The 24,552-nt window shown below is 39.9% G+C and overlaps 1 pseudogene; it reads left to right on the top strand.

The window, feature by feature from the left end:
• The first annotated feature begins 19,219 nt into the window (after window positions 1-19,219).
• LOC132503699 (NTF2-related export protein 2-like) lies at window positions 19,220-19,720 on the top strand (annotated as a pseudogene).
• Window positions 19,721-24,552: the final 4,832 nt, after the last annotated feature.

Genomic DNA, 24,552 nt, shown 5'->3' with positions numbered 1-24,552 from the left:
TTTAAAAATAAATGTAAAACTATCTAAATAACATATGATCCTCAGAATAATAAAAAGTACCAATATATAAAATAGATTTTGAAATGTCCTCTCTTCCCCAACTTTCTTATCCTTGAATTTCCACTATTTATGGTTAGACTGATTATAAACATATACACATGCACACACAAACACACATCACTTAGAGAGAGAGAGAGACATGATAGATAGATGATAGATACATAGACAGAAAAATAGATAGATATCTGATATCTATCTTTAAATTATTCTGCAACTTATTTTTTTCTGCAAGAGTATATTATGAACCTCTTTCAAGTCTGTATTCATGGTTGGATCTGATTTTTTTACTTAAGAGATAATTCGCATACTACAATATTTACTATTTTAAAATGTTGGTTCAATGGATTTTAGTATATTCACAGAATTGGGCAGCCATCATCACTATCTAATTCCAGAACATTTCATTAGCCTGAGAAGAAACCCCATATGCATTAGCAGTCATCTCCTCTTCCCCCAGCAACCTCTACTCTACTTTCTGTCTCTATAGATTTGCCTATACTAAACATTTTATATAAATGGAATCATATTATATGTGGTCTTTTGCATATGGTTCTTTTTACCCAGCATAAGGGTCATCTATGTTGTAACATGTATCAGGGCTTCATGCCTTTTAATGGCTGAATAATATTTCATTGCATATGTATACCAAATCTATTTATCCATTCATCAACAATTGGCATTTGGGTAGTTCCCACTTTTTGGTTATTATGTGTGATGCTTCTGTGAAGAATCATGTACAAGTTTTTGGGTAAACATATGTATTTAATTCTCTTGAGCATGCACATAGGAGTGGAAATACTAGATCATATTGTAATTCTATTTGTAACTTTTTGAGGAACTATCAAATTGTTGTCCATAGCAGCTGCACTAATTTACATTCCCACCAGAAATGTATGAGTCCCAATTTCTCCATTTCCTTGCCAACACATGGTATTTTCTGCATTATTATTATTATTAGTAGTAGTAGTAGTATTGCCATCCTAGTAGATGTGAAGTTGTATGTCATGGTTTTTTTTTTTTTTTTTTTTTTTTTTTTTTTCTTTTTTTTTCTTTTTGCGGTATGCGGGCCTCTCACTGTTGTGGCCTCCCCCGTTGCGGAGCACAGGCTCCGGATGCGCAGGCCCAGCGGCCATGGCTCACGGGCCCAGCCGCTCCGCGGCATATGGGATCCTCCCAGACCGGGGCACGAACCCGTATCCCCTGCATCGGCAGGCGGACTCTCAACCACTGCGCCACCAGGGAGGCCCTATGTCATGGTTTTGATTAGTATTTCCCCAGCGACTAATACTGTTGACCATTTTTTCCTGTGCTTGTTAGAGATTTGCATGTATTCTTTAGAGACTATTTAAATCCTTTACCCATTTTTAAAACTGTGTTTTCTTTCTTACACTGATAACAACATACATTTGATTGCACAGGAACCTCCATTCTTTTACTTCCTCTCTTTTAAGTTTTTAATGTCAAAATTAACCCTTTTTATATTTTACATACATGAAGAAATTATAGTAGTTATACTCATTTTAATTATCTTCTTTAACTTTTATACTACAGTTGAATAGTTAACACGATATCATATTACAAAATTCAAAATTTCTAAATCTGACTATTTACTTTTTCCAGTGTATTGTATATTTTCATGTATTTTCATATTACTAATCATCACCCTTTCATTTCAGCTTAAAGAACTCCTTTCAGCATTTTTTTTCTGTAAGGCAGGTCTAGTGGTGACTGATGAACTTCCCCAACTTTTGTTTATTTGGAAAAATCTTTATTTCTCCTTTGTTTCTGAAGAATAACTTTGCCAGATAGAGTGCTCTTGACTGGCTTTTTTTCTTAATTCAGCACTTTGAATATATCATTCTGCTCTCTCCTGGTCTGTAAATTTTCTGCTGAGGAATCTGCTGATAGCCTAATGGGTGTTACTTTGTAGGTTGCAATCTTTATTTTTTTTGTGGCTTTTAGTATTCTCTCTTTGTTTTTGATTTATGAAAGTTTATTATAATGTGTCTTGGGGAAGATCATTCTGAATTGAAATAATGGGGTAATGTATTAGTTTCATGAACTTGGGTGTCCAAGTCTCTCCCAAGATTTGAGAAGGTTTCAACTATTATTTCTTCAGAACTTTCTGTCTTCTTCCCCTGTCTTCTCTTTCTAGAAATCCAATGATTCTGAGATTTGTTCTTTTGATGATGTCCATTAGATCACATAGGCTTTCTTTGCTATTTTCATACTTTTTCCTTTGTTCTCTGAGTTATTTCAAAGCTCCTATTCTCTAACTCATTGAGTCCATCTTCTGTTTGGTCTACTCTTCTGTTGATTTTCTTTACTGCATTTTAATTTCATTCATTAAATTCCTAAGCACCAGAATTTCTGTACGACTCTCTTTTTTAATGACATATCTCTTCGTTAAATTTCTCATTTCGTTTCTGTATTGTTCTCTTGATTTTGTTGAGTTACCTTTGTGTGTTTTCTTTTAGCTCATTAAGTTTCTTCAAAAAAGTTACTTTGAATTATTTATTGGGCAAATCACATATCTCTGTGTCTTTGGGTTCACTTACTAGAGGATTATTGTGATCATTTGATCATGTCATGTTTCCTTGGTTCATTGCATATCTTGGAGATTTACATTGCTACTTTTGCATTTGGAGTAGCTGTCACCTTCCCCATTCCTTACTAGCCATCTTCAGGTGGAAGGTACTCTTTGTTGGTCCTACTTATACCCTGGGCTTTCCTGACCTTGCATGGATACACCTGCTCCATGCTCCCTCTTGTAGCAGAATTCTTCTTTAAACAGCTTTATTGAGATATAATTCATGTATCATATATGCCAACCATGTAAAGAGTCCAATTAAATGGCTATTAGTATATTCACATAGTTATACACCCATCACTACTATCAATTTTAGAACATTTTATTAGCCTAAGAAGTTAATCCACACCTTTAGCCAACATGCCCAATCTTCCCACCCCACTCTCATTCTTAGGCAATTACTAACCTACTTTCTGTCTACATAGATTTGCCTGTTCTGAACATGTCATATAAATGGAATCATATATGTTGTGGTCCTACATGACTGGCTTTTTTCACTTAGTATGCTTTCAAGGTTCATCCAATATTACAGCTTGTATCAATACTTCATTTCTTTTTATGTAGCAGAATTCTTAACTTTGTATGTCTTCTCTTGATCTTACAACACGTCAGATGAGATATTGGAAACTTCTCTTTTATTTTCCTGAAGGTGGTGCTGTAGCTCAACATTGTGCTTTCTCCCTTGTTCATAGACGCTCTTCTGTTTTCTGTTTTTCCTCCCTGTCTACCTTATCTTACTCTCACAGACACTTCAGGAACATTCACAAGGAGCTGGTTGAAGATTTGGGGGAGATTTGGGCTTGGCACTTGGGGTATTGGGGGTGCCCATGGGCCAGGTGTGGAGATCCTCAAGTGAGGTTTTCCCAGCAGCTTGTGGGTGGACTTGCTGTTACGGTCTTGAACACAATCAACAGAAAACACATCCCTTAAATGCTCTCTTGTATTTTTATCTGCCTTTCTTGAGCTCCTCTCCCCACCCAGTCATGAAAGTCTTGCCTGTACCCTGGGTACTCTGGGACAGAAAAAGTTTTCTCCAGCAGCATTCCACACAGCTGGGGAATGTGGGCACTCAGTCATTTCTCTCCCTTTTCCTTCAGGAGAGATCATTGTCAGCTAGTTCAGTCCCAAGTTGTGCAACCTTGAGGGACAGGTGGCACTGACAAATTTCTTCTTACACTGTCCAATGCACCTGTTTTCTGTTTGTTTGTTTGTTTTCTGTTTTGTTTTTTTTTTCACTCCAACAGAGTGCTGACATCTCTCCTCTGTAAACCAGGACTTCTACAAAGACTCTTTTACCGTTGGGTGTATGTCCAAGTCAACATCTTGCAGGTGTTCCCCTACTGCAATGAAGAGAGGCTGAAGCCAGTTCACAGACACCTGCCATTTCCATAATGCATAAAAAGGTTTATCTACCTGTTATCCAATGCACAGGTGGGAAAAACTCCTCCTGGATCCTTTGGTGTATGATACTGGATCCCCCAACTCCCTGAGAGGTACTTTTGTTCATGGATGGATACTGAATTTTAACTCATAAAAGGAGACAAAAAGGAAGGACAATTTATGCCTCCATAATGTTCTTCCTCACTTCTTTCATGTATTTACTTGAATGGCCCCTTCTTAAAGAGGTCTTCTTGGACACTCTATTTAAAATCATCACCCCCAACACCTCTGCTCTTTACCTTGCTCCACTTTTTTCCCATAGCACACATAATCTTCTAGCATATAATTTACTAATATATCCTGCTTATTGTTTAGGTTTTATGTCTCTGCAGTAGAATAGAAGATCCATGAAGGCAGTATTTTTTATTTTTGTTTACTAATGTATCCTGTAACTAAAATAGTGCCTAACACTTAGTAAGTGTTCAGTAAATAGTAATTTATTGTTTTAAATATGGATAGTTTGGGAATTATAGAAAGAAAAAGATGTTTCTGTGTATGCAAACAAATGTGTACATTCTTGAAAGCCTAACTTTTTTTTAATTGATTTTTATTGGAGTGGAGTTGATTTACAATGTTGTGTTAGTTTCTGCTGTACAGCAAAGTGAATCAGTTATACATATACATATGATATTTGTCTTTCTGTGTCTGACATACTTCACTCAGTATGACAATCTCTAGGTCCATCCATATTGCTGCAAGTGGCATTATTTTGTTCTTTTTCATGGCTGAGTAATATTCCATTGTATATATGTATCATATCTTCTTTATCCATTCATCTAATGATGTCAGAGTTGCCAAGTTCAGACTTAGTTAATGCTCCTTTACCAAAATAACCTTGAAGAAAGCCTTCCTTGCCTGTTTAACATAGTCTGGCACCATTTTTGCTTTGACATAGAGAATAGGCAATAAGCACACTTGTCTCCAAAGAATAACAATATTACTCTCTTCTAAGGCTGTTCACTATAGAAACACTAAGAAAAATATAAGAGTTAAATTAAAAAATCATTCAGTGGGCCCACACATGAAGAGGATAATAGAAAATTAGACCTACAAAGTAGGATACACAAAAAATTTTTAAAAGCACTTTAGTATCAGACTGCTGTAGAAAATATTCCAAGCACTAGTGCTGGACACAAAACTTAGCCACCTTTTATGAAAGTTGATCAAGGCATTAAATGTAAAGTCTGTTTCTGGAGCTTTCTATTTAACTACTACAACTTCCTGCAGTATAGAATTTAATTTCCTAATGTCTACATACTCTATATGCAGAAACTAAATGTTAGATTGCACCTCTTAATTTTTTTTAATGCATGTGACGTAATAAAACAGCACTACTCTAGTTAATTGTATGTGCTGTCCTAACCAGAATAGAATCTCTTTTTACCCCATGGTGAGTTTTTCTGAAATTCAGCATTGAAGGGACATTTACATCCAGGAAGAAAATCTAGTAGGTAGATGCAAAATGCCAATTAATGTATCCTGTCATAATTTTCAAATTATAAAACATAAAATCTGTGACAGAATGATATAAATAATTTCTCAAACAGGTAAAAAGGAACATTATAACAAAATGTCAAAAGTAGAAAAGAAAAGATTAAATGGTAAAAATACAGTGAAGCAATTTAGATAAGATTGGCCATGAGCAAGGACTATCATGAATTGGGTCTATGAATGGGTTTAGATATTCTATAAACTCCTTAAATTGTAAGCAAGTCTTCTCCCACTCATGTTCATGAGGATAATTTCATGTTTGGATTTTGCTTTCAAAATACTGTCTGTTGTAATATGTGGACTAGAGTGATTAAGGTGATTAACTATGGTCATAACACTGGTCATGTCAACTATTTGACTATTTTTACAATCAATAACATTCCAAACTCAATATTTACCAATAAACCTCATAATAACATCTTTTAATAAACCTCATAATAATAATAAACCTCATAATAACATCTTGTGTTACATAAGTGACACTACTGTGAGCTTTTCTATATTGCAATTGAGGTACAAAAGCTGAGAGATGAAGATGTGCCAACTACTCTCAAAAAATAAAAATGTTGGGGACCCGGAGGAAAATGGTGGAAGAGTAAGAGGCGGAGATCACCTTCCTCCCCACAGATACATCAGAAATTCATCTACACGAGGAACAACTCCTACAGAACACATACTGAACGCTGACAGAAGACCTCAGACCCCCCAAAAGGCAAGAAACTCCCCACATACCTGGGTAGGGCAAAAGAAAAAAAGAATAAACAGAGACAATAGGATAGGGACGGGACCTGCACCAGTGGGAGGGAGCCGTGAAGGAGGGAAGATTTCTACACACTTACAAGCCCCTTCGCGGGCGGAGACTGCAGGTGGCGGAGGGGGAAAGCTTCGGAGTAGCGGAGGAGAGCACAGCAACAGGGGTGCGGAGGGCAAAGCAGAGAGATTCTGGCACAGAGGACCGGTACCCTCAGGCACACACCAGCCCGAGAGGCTTGTCTGCTCGGCCGCCAGGGCGGGCGGGGCTGGGAGCTGAGGCTTGGGTATCGGCTTTCAGTCAGAGCGCAGGGAGAGGACTGGGGCTGGCGGCAGGAAGAGAGCCTGAAGGGGTTAGTGCACCACGGCTAGCCCGGAGGGAGTCCGGGGAAAGGGTCTGGAGCTGCCGAAGAGGCAAGAGACTTTTTTCCCTTTTGTTTCCTGATGTGCGAGGAGAGGGCATTAAGAGGGCTGCTTGGGGAAGCGCCGGAGACAGGCGCGAGCCGCGGGTAAGGCGCGGACCTCGGAGACGGGCGTGGGACGCTGGGGCTGCCGCCGCCGCCGCCCCGCGGGGCCTGTGTGCGAGCGCGGGTCACTGTCCGCCCCGCCTTCCGGGGGGCCTGTGCACCCCGCCACTGCCGGGGTCCCGGGACCCGGGGACGGCTTTCCCGGGAAAGCGCACGGAGCACCACGGGCTGCTGCAACGTCACGCCGGCCTCTGCCGCCGCAGGCCCGCCCCACACTGCGCACCCCTCCCTCCCCTCTGCCTGAGTGAGCCAGAGACCCCGAATCAGCAGCTCCTTTAAACCCATCCTGTCTGAGCGAAGAACTGACGCCCTCCGGCGACCTACGCACAGAGGCGGGGCCAGGTCCAAGGCTGAGACCCGGGAGCTGTGAGAGCAGAGACAGGGAAATCTCTCTGTGCAGCCTCGGAGGCAGCGGATTAAAGCTCCACGGTCCATTTGATGTGCCCTGCGTCTGTGGAGTACATGAATGGACAGCGAATCATCCCAAATTGAGGAAGTGGACTTTGAGGACAAGATTTAAGACTTTCCCCCCTTTTCCTCTTTTTACAACGAATTATCCCAAATTAAGGAGGTCGGCTTAGAGAGCAAGATTTCACACTTCTCGCCCTTTTCCTCTTTTTACAACGAATTATCCCAAATTGAGGAGGTGGACTTGGAGAGCAAGATTTTTGATTTTTCCCCCTGCTCTCTTTTTGTGAATGTGTATGTGTAATCTTCTGTGTAAGATTCTCTCTGTATAGCTTTGCTTCCACCATATGTCCCAGCGTTCTTTCGGTCCATTTTTTTTTTTCAATAATTACTTTTGAATTTTAATAACGCTATTATATTTCATACTTTATTCTATTTTACTTTACCTGCTCTTTCTTTTTTTCCTACCTTCCCTTCCTCCCTCCCTCCCTCCGCTCCTCCTTTCCTTCTTTCTTTTTCTTTCCTCTCTCCCTCCCTCCCACCCTTCTTCTTTCCACTTTCTTTTTCTTCCCTTCCTCCCTCTCTCCCTCCTGTCTTTCTTTCTTTCCTTCCTCCTTCCCTCCCTCCCTTCTTCCATTCACTCTTCCTTTTGCTTTCATTCCTCCCTCCCTCCTTTCTTTCCTTCTCTCTTTCCATCCTTCCTCCCTCCCTCCCTCCTTTCTTTCTTTCTTCCTTCCTTCCTTTCTTCCCTTCTTCCTTTCTTTCCCTCTCTCTTTCTTTCTTCTACTAATTCTTTCTTTCTGCTTTTTCTCCCTGTTATTCTGAGCCGGGTGGATGAAAGGCTCTTGGTGCTGCAGCCAGGAGTCAGTGCTGTGCCTCTGAAGTGGGAGAGCCAACTTCAGGACACGGGTCCACAAGAGACCTCCCAGCTCCACATAATATCAAGCAGCGAAAATCTCCCAGAGATCTCCATCTCAACACCAGCACCCAGCTTCAGTCAATGACCAGCAAGCTACAGTGCTGGTCACCCTATGCCAAGCAACTAGCAAGGCAGGAACACAACCCCACCCATTAGCAGAGAGCCTACCTAAAAACACAATAAGGCCACAGGCACCCCAAAACACACCACCAGACGTGGACCTGTCCACCAGAAAGACAAGATCGAGCCTCAACCACCAGAACACAGGCATTAGTCCCCCCCACCAGGAAGCCTACACAACCTACTGAAACAACCTTAGCCACTGGGGACAGACACCAAAAACAACGGGAACTATGAATCTGCAGCCTGCAAAAAGGAGACCCCAAACACAGTAACATAAGCAAAATGAGAAGACAGAAAAACACACAGCAGGTGAAGGAGCAAGATAAAAACCTACCAGACCTAACAAATGAAGAGGTAATAGGCAGTCTACCTGAAAAAGAATTCAGAATAATGATAGTAAAGCTGATCCAAGATTCTATTTCCAAGATCCATAATCTTGGAAATAGAATAGACAAAATGCAAGAAACAGTTAACAAGGACCTAGAAGAACTAAAGATGAATCAAGCATCGATTAAAAACACAATAAATGAAATGAAAAATACTCTAGATGGGATCAATAGCAGAATAACTGAGGCAGAAGACCGGATAAGTGAGGTGGAAGATAAAAGAGTGGAAATAACTGATGCAGAGCAAAATAAAGAAAAAAGAATGAAAAGAACAGAGGACAGTCTCAGAGACCTCAGGGACAACATTAAATGCACCAACATTCGAATTATAGGGGTTCCAGAAGAAGAAGAGAAAAAGAAAGGGACTGAGAAAATATTTGAAGAGATTATAGTTGAAAACTTCCCTAATATGGAAAAGGAAATAGTTAATCAAGTCCAGGAGGCACAGAGAGTCCCATACAGAATAAATCCAAGGAGAAATAGGCCAAGACACATATTAATCAAACTGTCAAAAATTAAACACAAAGAAATCATATTAAAAGCAGCAAGGGAAAAACAACAAATAACACACAAGGTAATCCCCGTCAGGTTAACAGCTGATCTCTCAGCAGAAACTCTACAAGCCAGAAGGGAGTGGCAGGACATAATTAAAGTGATGAAGGAGAGAAACCTGCAACCAAGATTACTCTACCCAGCAAGGATCTCATTCAGATGTGATGGAGAAATGAAAACATTTACAGACAAGCAAAAGCTGAGAGAGTTCAGCACCACCAAACCAGCTTTACAACAAATGCTAAAGGAACTTCTCTAGGCAAGAAACACAACAGAAGGAATATACCTACAATAACGAACCCAAAGCAATTAAGGAAATGGGAATAGGAACATACATATCAATAATTACCTTAAATGTAAAAGGACTAGATGCACCCACCAAAAGACACAGATTGGCTGAATGGATACAAAAACAAGACCCATATATATGCTGTCTACAAGAGACCCACTTCAGACCTAGAGACAAATACAGATTGAAAGTAAGGGGATGGAAAAAGATATTCCATACAAATGGAAATCAAAGGAAAGCTGGAGTTGCAATTCTTATATCAGACAAAATAGACTTTAAAATAAAGACTATTAGAAGAGACAAAGAAGGACACTACATAATGATAAAGGGATTGATCCAAGAAGAAGATATAACAATTGTAAATATTTATGCACCCAACATAGGAGCACCACAAAACATAAGGCAAATAGTAACAGCCATAAAAGGAGAAATCGACAGTAACACAATCATAGTAGGAGACATTAACACCCCACTTTCAACAAGGGACAAATCATCCAAAATGAAAATAAATAAGGAAAAACAAGCTTTAAATGATACATTAAACAAGATGGACCTAGTTGATATTTATAGGACATTCCATCCAAAAACAACAGAATACACATTTTTCTCAAGTGCTCATGGAACATTCTCCAGGATAGATCATATCTTGGGTCACAAATCAAGCCTTGATAAATTGAAGAAAATTGAAATTGTATCAAGTATCTTTTCCGACCACAATGCTATGAGACTAGACATCAATTACAGGAAAAGATCTGTAAAAAATACAAACACATGGAGGCTAAACAATACACTAGTCAATAACGAAGTGATCACGGAAGAAATCAAAGAGGAAATTAAAAAATACCTAGAAACAAATGACAATGGAGACATGACGACCCAAAACCTATGGGACGCAGCAAAAGCAGTTCTAAGGGGGAAGTTTATAGCAATACAATCCCACCTTAAGAAACAGGAAACATTTCGAGTAAACAACCTGACCCTGCACCTAAAGCAATGAGAGAAAGAAGAACAAAAAACCCCCAAAGTTAGCAGAAGGAAAGAAATCATAAAGATCAGATCAGAAATAAATGGAAAAGAAATGAAGGAAACGATAGCAAAGATCAACCAAACTAAAAGCTGGTTCTTTGAGAAGATAAACAAAATTGACACACCATTAGCCAGACTCATCAAGAAAAGAAGGGAGAAGACTCAAATCAATAGAATTAGAAATGAAAAAGGAGAAGTAACAACTGACACTGCAGAAATACAAAAGATCATGAGAGATTACTATAAGCAGCTCTATGCCAATAAAATGGACAACCTGGAAGAAATGGACAAATTCTTAGAAATGCACAACCTGCCAAGACTGACTCAGGAAGAAATAGAAAATATGAATAGACCAATCACAAGCTCTGAAATTGAAACTGTGATTAAAAATCTTCCATCAAACAAAAGCCCAGGACCAGATGGCTTCACAGGCGAATTCTATCAAACATTTAGAGAAGAGCTAACACAAATCCTTCTCAAACTCTTCCAAACAATATCAGAGGAAGGAACACGCCCAAACTCATTCTACGAGGCCACCATCAACTTGATACCAAAACCAGGCAAGGATGTCACAAAGAAAGAAAACTACGGGCCAATATCACTGATGAAAATAGATGCAAAAATCCTCAACAAAATACTAGCAAACAGAATCCAACAGCACATTAAAAGGATCATACACCATGATCAAGTGGGGTTTATTCCAGGAATGCAAGGATTCTTCAATATACGCAAATCAATCAATGTGATACACCATATTAACAAGTTGAAGGAGAAAAACCATATGATCATCTCAATAGATGCAGAGAAAGCTTTCGACAAAATTCAACACCCATTTATGATAAAAACCCTACAGAAAGTAGGCATAGAGGGAAATTTCCTCAACATAATAAAGGCCATATAATACAAACCCACAGCCAACATTGTCCTCAATGGTGAAAAACTGAAACCATTTCCACTAAGATCAGGAACAAGACAAGGCTGCCCACTATCACCACTCTTATTCAACCTAGTTTTGAAAGTTTTAGCCACAGCAGTCAGAGAAGAAAACGAAATAAAAGGAATCCAAATTGGAAAAGAAGAAGTAAAGCTGTCCCTGTTTGCAGATGACATGATACTATACATAGAGAATCCTAAAGATGCAACCGAAAAACTACTAGAGCTAATCAATGAATTTGGTAAAGTAGCAGGATACGAAATTAATGTACAGAAATCTCTGGCATTCCTGTACACTAATGATGAAAAATCTGAAAATGAAATCAAGAAAATGCTCCCATTTACCATTACAACAAAAAGAATAAAATATCTAGGAATAAACCTACCTAAGGAGGCAAAAGACCTGTATGCAGAAAATTATAAGACACTGATGAAAGAAATTAAAGATGATACAAATAGATGGAGAGATATACCATGCTCCTGGATTGGAAGAATCAATATTGTGAAAATGACTCTACTACCCAAAGCAATCTACAGATTCAATGCAATCCCTATCAAACTACCACTGGCATTTTTCACAGAACTAGAACAAAAAATTTCAAAATTTGTTTGGAAAAACAAAAGACCCCGAATAGCCAAAGCAATCTTGAGAATGAAAAACGGAGCTGGAGGAATCAGGCTCCCTGACTTCAGACTATACTACAAAGCTACAGTAATTAAGACAGTGTGGTACTGGCAGAAAAACAGAAAGATAGATCAGTGGATCAGGATAGAAAGCCCAGAGATAAACCCACACACATATGGCCAACTTATCTTTGATAAAGGAGGCAGGAATGTACAGTGGAGAAAGGACAGGCTCTTCAATAAGTGGTGCTGGGAAAACTGGACAGGGACATGTAAAAGTATGAGATTAGATCACTCCCTAACACCATACACAAAAATAAGCTCAAAATGGATTAAAGACCTAAATGTAAGGCCAGAAACTATCAAACTCTTAGAGGAAAACATAGGCAGAACACTCTATGACATAAATCACAGCAAGATCCTTTTGGACGACCTCCTAGAGAAATGGAAATAAAAACAAAGATAAACAAATGGGACCTAATGAAACTTCAAAGCTTTTGCACAGCAAAGGAAACCATAAACAAGACCAAAAGACAACCCTCAGAATAGGAGAAAATATTTGCAAATGAAGCAACTGACAAAGGATTAATCTCCAATATTTATAAACAGCTCATGCAGCTCAATAACAAAAAAACAAACAACCCAATCCAAAAATGGGCAGAAGACTTAAATAGGCATTTCTCCAAAGATATACAGACTGCCAACAAACACATGAAAGAATGCTCAACATCATTAATCATTAGAGAAATGCAAATCAAAACTACAATGAGATATCATCTCACACCAGTCAGAATGGCCATCATCAAGAAATCTAGAAACAATAAATGCTGGAGAGGGTGTGGAGAAAAGGGAACACTCTTGCACTGCTGGTGGGAATGTGAATTGGTACAGCCACTATGGAGAACAGTATGGAGTTTCCTTAAAAAACTAAAAATAGAACTACCATATGACCCAGCAATCCCACTACTAGGCATATACCCTGAGAAAACCATAATTCAAAAAGAGACATGTACCAAAATGTTCATTGCCGCTCTATTCACAATAGCCCGGAGCTGGAAACAACCTAAGTGTCCATCATCGGATGAATGGATAAAGAAGATGTGGCACATATATACAATGGAATATTACTCAGCCATAAAAAGAAATGAAACTGAGCTATTTGTAATGAGGTGGATAGACCTAGAGTCTGTCATACAGAGTGAAGTAAGTCAGAAAGAGAAAGACAAATACCATATGCTAACACATATATATGGAATTTAAAAAATGTCATGAAGAACCTAGGGGTAAAATGGGAATAAAGACACAGACCTACCTGTGAATGGACTTGAGGATATGGGGATTGGGAAGGGTAAGCTGTGACAAAGTGAAAGAGAGGCATGGACATATATACACTACCAAACGTAAGGTAGATAGATAGTGGGAAGCAGCCGCAGAGCACAGGGAGATCAGCTCGGTGCTTTGTGACCGCCTGGAGGGGTGGGATGGGGAGGGTGGGAGGGAGGGAGATGCATGAGGGAAGGGATGTGGGAACAGATGTATATGTATGACTGATTCACTTTGTTATAAAGCAGAAACTAATAAAAAAAATAAATAAATAAAAATGTTCAGTTAAAAAGATGTGGAAATACATTCTTTATATTAGAAGAGCTAGAAATATACCACAGAGAAGTGAATACTATCTACATAAATATTTTTATGTGACTGTTCTTAGTAGCATTATTCATAATAGCCAAAAGAAGAAAACTATCCAATTGTCTATCAATTTATGAATAAATGAATTTATGGACAAACAAAATCTGATATAACCATAAAATTAAATACTATTCAGCAATAAAAGAAATGAACTATGGTACAAACCACAACATAAATATCTTCAAAAACATTATGCTAAATGGTAGTAATCAAGTGCAAAGGACTACACATTGGAAATTCCATTTATATGAAATGTCTAGGAAAGGAATATATGTATATGTATATATATATATATATATATATATATATATATATATATATATATATATATATATCAGCAGAAAAAATATTAGTTATAACCTTGGGATGGGGACACAATGGAATTTGGCTGCAAACAGTTAAGATTTATCTTTTGGGGATGATGAAAATGTCCTAAAACTTGATTGTGGTAATGATCACACAACTCTATCAAATAAAAGATTTGATACAAATTTGTACAAATAAAATGTGTGAATTTCATGGTATATTAAGCTGTTTTAAAAGGTTATTTTGAAGGGAATTCAGATATATTTATGATTTAATTTTTCATATATGTATCTATTTTAATTACTAAATGGAGACCTTTGGAACTTTAAGATCCATTTAATTTTCATTATTTGAGTCCTTCTCTGGGATGCTTCAGTGTTTCTGGAACACATCACAGATCTTCAAAATATTCTGTTAAATAATTTTAAATATAAATTATATACATTTCTAGTCTGACAACTTAGGATTTACCATGGTAATAATGCTCAATTCTATCTCCAAGCCCCAAATAATATAGCAATAAGTATATGCAAATAAACAGAAAAGAAGGTCATATACCTGAACAGAGGATTGAGAAAGAGGTTCTACTGAATGTAGTATAGAGGGATTGAGTTAATTGTGAATTATGACAATTTATTTCACATGTCCCCCCCACCCCCGCCTTTGAACAGCCATGACATTCAAGAAAAAGAAGAATACAGTCTTCAGCTGATTCAAACCAGTGATACCAAAAGACTAATTATCTGTATTTATACACAGGATAACTATAATGTTAAGTAACCAGAGTTACTCCTACACCTTCTATTTTCTTTTCCTTACCCATCCTCGTCTCTATTTATAGATTCATGTGGAGTCCACCATACTTAAATCAAAACATGTTCTGTTGCATGGTAATTGAATTGTGATACATAAACTGCTTTTAGAAAAAAATATTGTATATGGGTCAAGGAGTCATGAAAAGCATTGTAAATTGGAGTCAGGATTTCCAACAGTCTCTTCTGTTGTAAAAAAGCAAAGAAACATAGAGTAGTTTTGACTTTCTAGTCTAGCAAGGATAAACATAAAAACCTGATAACTGGGAAGACAAGAATGTATTTATTCATGTAGAATCCCATTAAGTAAAATTATCTTAGATCAAAATTATTCTTTATACTCAACACTTAACCTCCCGTCAAAGCCTAACAAGTAGAAATTAAAATATTTTAGAGTCTTTTTTATTCAACGTGTTAACAAATATTGGTCTCAAATAAATCTATGTTTGATCACGGATTAGGAAAAAGAACAAATCCCAAAGCAACATGGTATAAAACACAACGACATGGGCGATTCTTCCTGTGGCAGTGCAGGTATGAGGAGGTGGCTCACGAGGGTGAAGCGTTTAGGTGTGTGGCCTCTCAACTCTCATTGGGTGACATAACACAGACCTTAGAGCCAGATTTGCTGGGTTTGTAAGCCAGCCCCAACTTTTAAGCACTCTATGGCTTTGGGCAACTCAGGTAGCATGAAACTCATCAGCACAGAGAGAAAGTTTCACTGAAAACTCACTGCAGAGTGTCAGGGGAAGCCAGATTCCACAACGGCAGCAGCAGGGTTCATGGTAAGAATCAAGGCTTGCAGGCCACACCAGGCGGTCTCTTCTTCCTGCAGCTTGTAGAGACTCAGGCTTAAGTGCTGTTTCAAGCACACAACCTTGAGAGAGTAAGCTGTTTGTGAGATGATCTCTACCAAATCCATGACTGAACACAGTGAAGACCTCTATATAAACATTTAAGATTCTGGCAGCATATGCAGAGACCTAATCTTTTAGCCATCAGCTGTTGGAGACAGCCTCGTAGACAAAGTACTACCAAGTCAGCCTGTTCTACCTGAAGAGTTATTGCAGACCCTCATCATCTGACTTCATAATGGAGACTGCCACATTCATTGCCATGTGGCTGACAGGGCCTTGGTGCTCCAGTCGGGTGACAGGCCTGAGACTGTAAGGGGGGAGAGCCGAGTATAGTACATTGGACAACCAGAGACCTCCTGGCCCCACATAATATCAATCAGCAAGAGCTCTCCCAGAGATATCAGTCTCAACTCTAAGACCCAGTTCTATCCAATGACCAGCAAGCTCTAGTGCAGCACACCCCATGCCAAACAACTAGCAAAACAGGAACACAGGCCCACCCATTAGAAGAGAGGCTGCCTAAAATCATACTAAGTCCACAGACACCCCAAAACACACCACCGAACTCAGCCTTAGCCAACAGAAAGTAAAGATCCAGCCTCATCGACCAGAACACAGGCACCAGTCCCCTCCACCAGGAAGCCTACACAGCCCACTGAAACAACGCTACCCACTGGGGGAAGACACCAAAAACAATGGGAGCTATGAACTTGGACCCTGCGAAAACGAGACTCCAAACACAGTAAGTTGAGCAAAATGAGAAGACAGAGAAATACACAACAGATGAATGAGCAAGGTGAAAACACACCAGACCAAACAAATGAAGAGGAAATAGGCAGTCTACCTGAAAAAAGATTCAGAGTAATAATAGTAAAGGTTATCCAAAATTTTGGAAATAGACTGGAGAAAATACAAGAAATGTTTAACAAGGACCTAGAAGAACTAAAGAGCAAAAAAGCAATGATGAACAACACAATAAATGAAATTTAAAATTCCCTAGAAGGAATCAATAGCAGAATAACTGAGGCAGAAGAACGATAAGTGATCTGGAAGATAATATAGTGGAAATAACTATCACAGAGCAGAATAAAGAAGAAAGAATGGATTTCAGAGAGCTTCCAGGTTGGTGAAGCAGAATGCCTCTACATGCCACCATGCTGGGCTCCAAACTCCAAGAGGACTGAAATTTCTTTGTTCTCAACCTCACCCTATGAATCTCTTTATCTGGCTGTTGATTCCTGTGCTTTAATATCCTCAGTAATAAAGCACTCATCTGCATTTGGGATCTCAGTTCCACCACCAGGGATTGAAACCAGGCTACAGCAGTGAAAGTGCCGGATCCTAACCACTAGACCACCAGCCATGTGGAGGACAGGCTCCTGGTGCTCCAGCCAGGTGTCAGGACTGTGCCACTGAGGTGGGAGACCCCACTTTAGCACATTGGTCCACAAGAGACCTCCCAGCTCCATGTAATAACAAATGGCAAAAATCTCCCAGAGATCTCCATCTCAACGTCAAGACCCAGCTCCACTCACGACCAGCAAGCTACAGTGTTGGACACCCTATGCCAAGCACCTAGCAAGACAGTAACAAAACCCCATCCATTAGCACAGAGGCTGTCTAAAATCATAATAAGGCCACAGACAACCCAAAACACACCACCAGACGTGGACCTGCCCACCAGGAGGACAAGATCCAGCCTCTTCCACCAGAACACAGGCACTAGTCTCCTCCAGCAGGAAGCCCACACAACCCACTGAACTGACCTTAACCACTGGAGACAGACACCAAAAACAATGGGAATTACGAACCTGCAGGCTGCGAAAAGGAGACCCCAAACACAGTAAGTTAAGCAAAATGAGAAGACAGAGAAACACACAGCAGATGAAGGAACAAGTCAAAAACCCACAAGACCTAAAAAATGATGAGGAAACAGGCAGTCTACCTGAAAAAGAATTCAGAATAATGGGAGTAAAGATCATCCAAAATCTTGGAAATAGAAATGGAGAAAATAAAAGAAACATTTAAAAAGGACCTAAAGGAACTAAAGAGCAAACAGTGATGAACAACACAATAAGTGAAATTAAAAATACTCTAGAAGGGATCAATAGCAGAATAACTGAAGCAGAAGAATGGATGAGTGGCCTGGAAAACAAAATAGTGGAAATAACTGCCACAGAGCACAATACAGAAAAGAATGAAAAGAATTGAGGACATGGGCCTCCCTGGTGGCGCAGTGGTTAAGAGTCTGCCTGCCGATGCAGGGGATACGGGTTCGTGCCCCGGTCTGGGAGGATCCCATATGCCGCGGAGCGGCTGGGCCCATGAGCCATGGCCGCTGGGCCTGCGCATCCGGAGCCTGTGCTCCGCAACGGGAGAGGCCACAACAGTGAGAGGCCCACATACCGCAAAAAAAAAAAGAATTGAGGACAAACTCAGAGACCTCTGGGACAAAATTAAATGCACCAACATTCAAACTATAGGGGTCCGAGAAGAAGAAGAGAAAAAGAAAGTTACTGAGAAAATATTTGAAGAGATTGTAGTTGAAAACTTCCCTAACATGGGATAGGAAATAGTCAATCAGGTCCAGGAAGCACAGAGAGTCCCATACACAATAAATCCAAGGAGAAACATGTCAAGACACATATTAATCAAACTATCAAAAATTAAGTACAAAGAAAAAAATATTGAAAGCAGCGAGGGAAAAACAATAAATAATATACAAGTGAATCCACATAAGGTTAACAGCTGATCTTTCAGCAGAAACTCTGCAAGCCAGAAGGGATTGGGGGGACATATTTAAAATGATGAAAGGGAAAAACCTACAACCAAGATTACTCAAACCAGCAAGGATCTCATTCAGATTCAACAGAGAAATCAAAATCTCCAAGACATGGAGGCTAAACAACACACTACTTAATAACCCAGAGATTACTGAAGAAATCAAAGAGGAAATAAAAAAATACCTAGAAACAAATGACAATGAAAACACACAACAACCCAACACTTATGGGTTGCAGCAAAAGAAGTTCTAAGAGGGAAGTTTATAGCTATACAAGCCTACGTTAAGAAACAAGAAACATCTCAAATAAACAACCTAACCTTACACCTAAAGCAATTAGAGAAAGAAGAACAAAAAATCCCCAAAGTTAGCACAAGGAAAGAAATCATAAAGATCAGACTAAAAATAAATGAAAAAGAAATGAAAGAAATGATTAAAAAGATCAATAAAAGTAAAAGCTGGTTCTTTGAGAAGATAAACAAAATTGATAAACCATTAGCCAGACTAAGCATTAAAAAATGGGAGAAGACTCGAACAACGGACTGAGTTACTTCCGGGAGACAATGGGAGGGTAGAGAATTATCTGCGTTTAGCGGGTCTCTCTGTCTTCCTAAGTATTTGATCATCCCGCAGCCGAGGGAGCTGGACACGAGAGTACTTAGTAACATCTTCACTGCCGGAACAGGCTGCTTTAGGCTCCCCGATGGCCATGTCTATGGATTTTAAAACTTATGTAGATCAGGCATGCAGAGCTGCTGAGGAATTTGTCAATATTTATTATGAGACAATTGACAAAAGAAGATGGGCACTAACCAGGCTGTATCTGGACAAGACCACTTTAATATAGAATGGAAATGTTGTAACAGGGCTGGAAGCCCTAACTAATTTTTTTGACATGTTGCCTTCTCGTGAGTTTCAGATCAATATGCTAGATTGCCAGCCAGTTCATGAGCAAGTTACTCAGGCCCAGACTACAGTTCTTGTGGTGACCAGTGGAACTGTGAAGTTTGATGGAAACAGACAACACTACTTCAACCAGACCTTCCTGCTGACTGCTCAGTCTACCCCTAACAATACAGTGTGGAAGATTGCAAGTGACTGCTTCCATTTTCAAGATTGGGCTAGGGACTTTGGGAAGATGGTGGAAGAGTAAGATGCGGAGATCACCTTCCTCCCCACAGATACATCAGAAATTCATCTACACATGGAACAATTCCTACAGAACACCTACTGAATGCTGACAGAAGACCTCAGACCTCCCAAAAGGCAAGAAACTCCCCACGTACCTGGGTAGGGCAAAAGAAAAAAGAATAAACAGAGACAAAAGAAAAGGGACAGAACCTGCACCAGTGGGACGGAGCTGTGAAGGAGGAAAGGTTTCCACATACTAGGAAGCCCCTTCATGGGCGGAGACTGCGGGGGGCGGAGGGGGAAAGCTTTGGAGTAGCGGAGGAGAGCACAGCAACAGGGGTGCAGAGGGCAAAGCGGAGAGATTCCCGCACAGAGGACTGGTGCCGACCAGCACTCACCAGCACGAGAGGCTTGTCTGCTCGGCCACCGGGGTGGGCGGGGCTGGGAGCTGAGGCTTGGGTATAGGCTTTCAGTCAGAGCGCAGCGAGAAGACTGGGGTTGGTGGCGTGAGCATAGCCTGAAGGGGTTAGTGCACCACGGCTAGCTGGGAGGGAGTCCGGGAAAAAGTCTGGAGCTGCCGAAGAGGCAAGATACTTTTTCTTCCCTCTTTCTTTCTTGGTGCGCGAGGAGAGTGGATTAAGAGCACTGTTTAAAGGAGTTCCAGAGACAGGCGCGAGACGTGGCTAAAAGCGCGGACCCCAGAGACAGGCGTAGGATGCTGGGGCTGCTGCTGCGGCACCAAGAGGCCTCTGTGCGAGCACAGGTCACAGTCCACACCCCATTTCTGGGGAGCCTGTGCAGCCCGCCACTGCTGGGGTCCCGGGATCCAGGGACGGCTTCCCCGGGAGGACGCACGGCGTGCCTCGGGCTGGTGAAATGTCACGTCATGCCGGCCTCTGCCACCACAGGCTCGCCCCGCACTCTTTGCCCCTCCCTCCCCCCCCCACCCGGCCTGAGTGAGCCAGAGCCCCCGAAGCAGCTTCTCCTTTAACCCCGTTCTGTCTGAGCGAAGAACGGACGCCCTCCGGGGACCTACAAGCAGAGGCGGGGCCAAATCCAAAACTGAGACCCGGGAGCTGTGAGAATAAAGAAGAGAAAGGGAAATCTCTCCCAGCAGCCTCAGAAGCAGCGGATTAAAGATCCACAATCAACTTGTACCCTGCATCTGTGGAATACACGAATAAACAACGAATCATCCCAAATTGAGGAGGTGGACATTGAGAACAAGATATATAATTTTTCCCCTTTTCCTCTTTTTACAGCGAATTATCCCAAATTGAGGAGGTGGACTTTGAGAGCAAGATTTACGATTTTTTTCCTCTGGTTCTCTTTTTGTGAAAGTAAGTGTATGTGTATGCTTCTGTGTGAGATTTTGTCTATATAGCTTTGCTTCCACCACTTGTCCCAGGGTGCTACCCATCTGTTTTTTTTTCCTCTTGCTTTTTTTCTTGTTTTTTGTTTTGTTTTGTTTTGTTTTTAATTTTTAATTTTTTAAATAAATTTTTATTTTAATAACTCTATTATATTTTATCATACTTTATTCTATTTTACTTTATCTTTCTCTTTTTCCTACCTTCCCTCCTTCCTCACTCCCTCCTTCCCCTCCTCGCTCCTTTCTTTCTTTCTTTCTCTCTTTCTTTCTTTCCTTCCTCCCTCCCTCCTTTCCTTCTGTCTTTCTTTCCTTCCTCCCTCCTTTCTTTCTTTCTTTCTTTCTTTCTTTCTTTCTTTCTTCTACTAATTCTATCTTTCTAATTTTTCTCCTTTTATACTGAGCCAGGTGGATGAAAGGCTCTTGGTGCTGCAGGCAGGAGTCAGTGCTGTGCCTCTGAGGTGGAAGAGCCAAGTTCAGGACACTGGTCCACAAGAGACCGCCCAGCTCCACATAATATCAAGCAGCGAAAATCTCCCAGAGATCTCCATCTCAACACCAGCACCCAGCTTCACTCAACGACCAGCAAGCTACAGTGCTGGTCACCCTATGCCAAGCAACTAGCAAGACAGGAACACAACCCCACCCATTAGCAGAGAGGCTGCCTAAAAACATAATAAGGCCACAGACACCCCAAAACACACCACCAGACGTGGACCTATCAACCAGAAAGACAAGATCGAGCCTCATCCACCAGAACACAGGCACTATTCAGCTCCACCAGGAAGCCTACACAAGCCACTGAAAAAACCTTACCCACTGGGGAGAGACACCAAAAACAACGGGAACAACGAATCTGCAGCCTGCAAAAAGGAGACCACAAACACAGTAAGATAAGCAAAATGAGAAGACAGAAAAACACACAACAGGTGAAGGAGCAAGGTAAAAACCCACCAGACTTCACAAATGAAGAGGAAATAGGCAGTCTATCTGAAAAAGATTTCAGAATAATGATAGTAAAGATGATCCAAAATCTTGGAAATAGAATAGACAAAATGCAAGAAACAGTTAACAAGGACCTAGAAGAACTAAAGGTGAATCAAGCAATGATTAAAAACACAATAAATGAAATGAAAAATACTCTAGATGGGATCAATAGCAGAATAACTGAGGCAGAAAAACGGATAAGTGATGTGGAAGATAAAGTAGTAGAAATAACTGCTGTAGAGCAGAATAAAGAAAAAAAATGAAAAAAACTGAGGACAGTCTCAGAGACCTCTGGGACAACATTAAATGCACTAACATTCGAATTATATGGGTTCCAGAAGAAGAAGAGAAAAAGAAAGGGACTGAGAAAACATTTAAAGAGATTACAGTTGAAAACTTCCCTAATAATGGAAAGGAAATAGTTAATCAACTCCAGGAAGCACAGAGGGTCCCATACAGAATAAATCCAAGGAGAAATACGCCAAGACACATATTAATCAAACTGCCAAAAATTAAACACAAAGGAAACATATTAAAAGAAAGAAGGGAAAAACAACAAATAACACGTAAGGGAATCCCCATCAGGTTAACAGCTGATCTCTCAGCAGAAACTCTACAAGCCAGAAGGGAGTGGCAGGACATAATTAAAGTGATGAAGGAGAGAAACCTGCAACCAAGATTACTCTACCCAGCAAGGATCTCATTCAGATTTGATGGAGAAATTAAAACCTTTACAGACAAGCAAAAGCTGAGAGAGTTCAGCACCACCAAACCAGCTTTACAACAAATGTTAAAGGAACTTCTCTAGGAAAGAAACACAACAGAAGGAAAATACCTATAATAACGAACCCAAAACAATTAAGGAAATGGGAATAAGAAAATACATATTGGTAATTACCTTAAATGTAAATGGACTAAATGCACCCACCAAAAGACACAGATTGGCTGAATGGATACAACAACAAGACCTATATATATGCTGTCTACAAGACACCCACGTCAGACCTAGAGACACATACAGACTGAAAGTAAGGGGATGGAAAATGTTGTTCCATGCAAATGGAAACCAAAAGAAAGCTGGAGCATCAATTCTCATATCAGACAAAATACACTTTAAAATGCAGACTATTAGAAGAGACAAAGAAGGACACTACATAATGATCACGGGATTGATCGAAGAAGAAGGTATAACAACTGTAAATATTTATGCACCCAACATAGGAGCACCTCAATACATAAGGCAAATACTAACAGCCATAAAAGGGGAAATCGACAGTAACACACTCATAATAGGGGACTTCAACACCCCACTTTCACCAATGGACAGATCATCCAAAATGAAAATAAACAAGGAAACATAAGCTTTAAATGATACATTAAACAAGATGGACTGAATTGATATTTATAGGACATTGCATCCAAAAACAACAGAATACACATTTTTCTCAAGTGCTCATGGAACATTCTCCAGGATAGATCATATCTTGGGTCACAAATTAAGCCTTGATAAATTTAAGAAAATTGAAATTGTATCAAGTATGTTTTCCAACCACAATGCTATGAGACTAAACATCAATTACAGGAAAAGATCTGTAAAAAATACAAAAACATGGAGGGTAAACAATACACTAATTAATAACGAAGTGATCACTTAAGAAATCAAAGAGGAAATAAAATATACCTAGAAACAAATGACAATGGAGACACAACGACCCAAAACCTATGGGATGCAGCAAAAGCAGTTCTAAGCAGGAATTTTATAGCAATACAATCCTCCCTTAAGAAACAGGAAACATCTCGAGTAAACAACCTGACCCTGCACCTAAAACAATTAGAGAAAGAAGAACAAAAAACCCCCAAAGTTAGCAGAAGGAAAGAAATCATAAATATCAGATCAGAAATAAATGAAAAAGAAGTGAAGGAAATGATAGCAAAGATCAATAAAACTAAAAGCTGGTTCTTTGAGAAGATAAACAAAATTGATCAACCATTAGCCAGACTCATCAAGAAAAAAAGGGAGAAGACTCAAATCAATAGAATTAGAAATGAAAAAGGAGAAGTAACAACTGACATTGCAGAAATACAAAAGATCATGAGAGATTACTACAAGCAACTCTATGCCAATAAAATGGACAACCTGGAAGAAATGGACAAATTCTTAGAAATGCACAACCTGCCAAGAATGAATCAGGAAGAAATAGAAAATATGAATAGACCAATCACAAGCACTGAAAGTGAGACTGTGATTAAAAATCTTCCAACAAACAAAAACCCAGGACCAGATAGCTTCACAGGAGAATTCTATCAAACATTTAGAGAAGAGCTAACACCTATCCTTCTCAATCTCTTCCAAACTATAGCAGAGGGAGGAACACTCCCAAACTCATTCTATGAGGCCACCATCACATTGATACCAAAACAAGGCAAGGACATCACAAAGAAAGAAAACTACAGGCCAATATCACTGATGAACATAGATGCAAAAATCCTCAACACAA

The sequence above is a fragment of the Mesoplodon densirostris genome, chromosome 2, assembly GCF_025265405.1.
Source record: "Mesoplodon densirostris isolate mMesDen1 chromosome 2, mMesDen1 primary haplotype, whole genome shotgun sequence".
NCBI lineage: Eukaryota > Metazoa > Chordata > Mammalia > Artiodactyla > Ziphiidae > Mesoplodon > Mesoplodon densirostris.
Note: the sequence above shows the minus strand (reverse complement) of the source record. Positions and strands in the feature narration are given on the sequence as shown.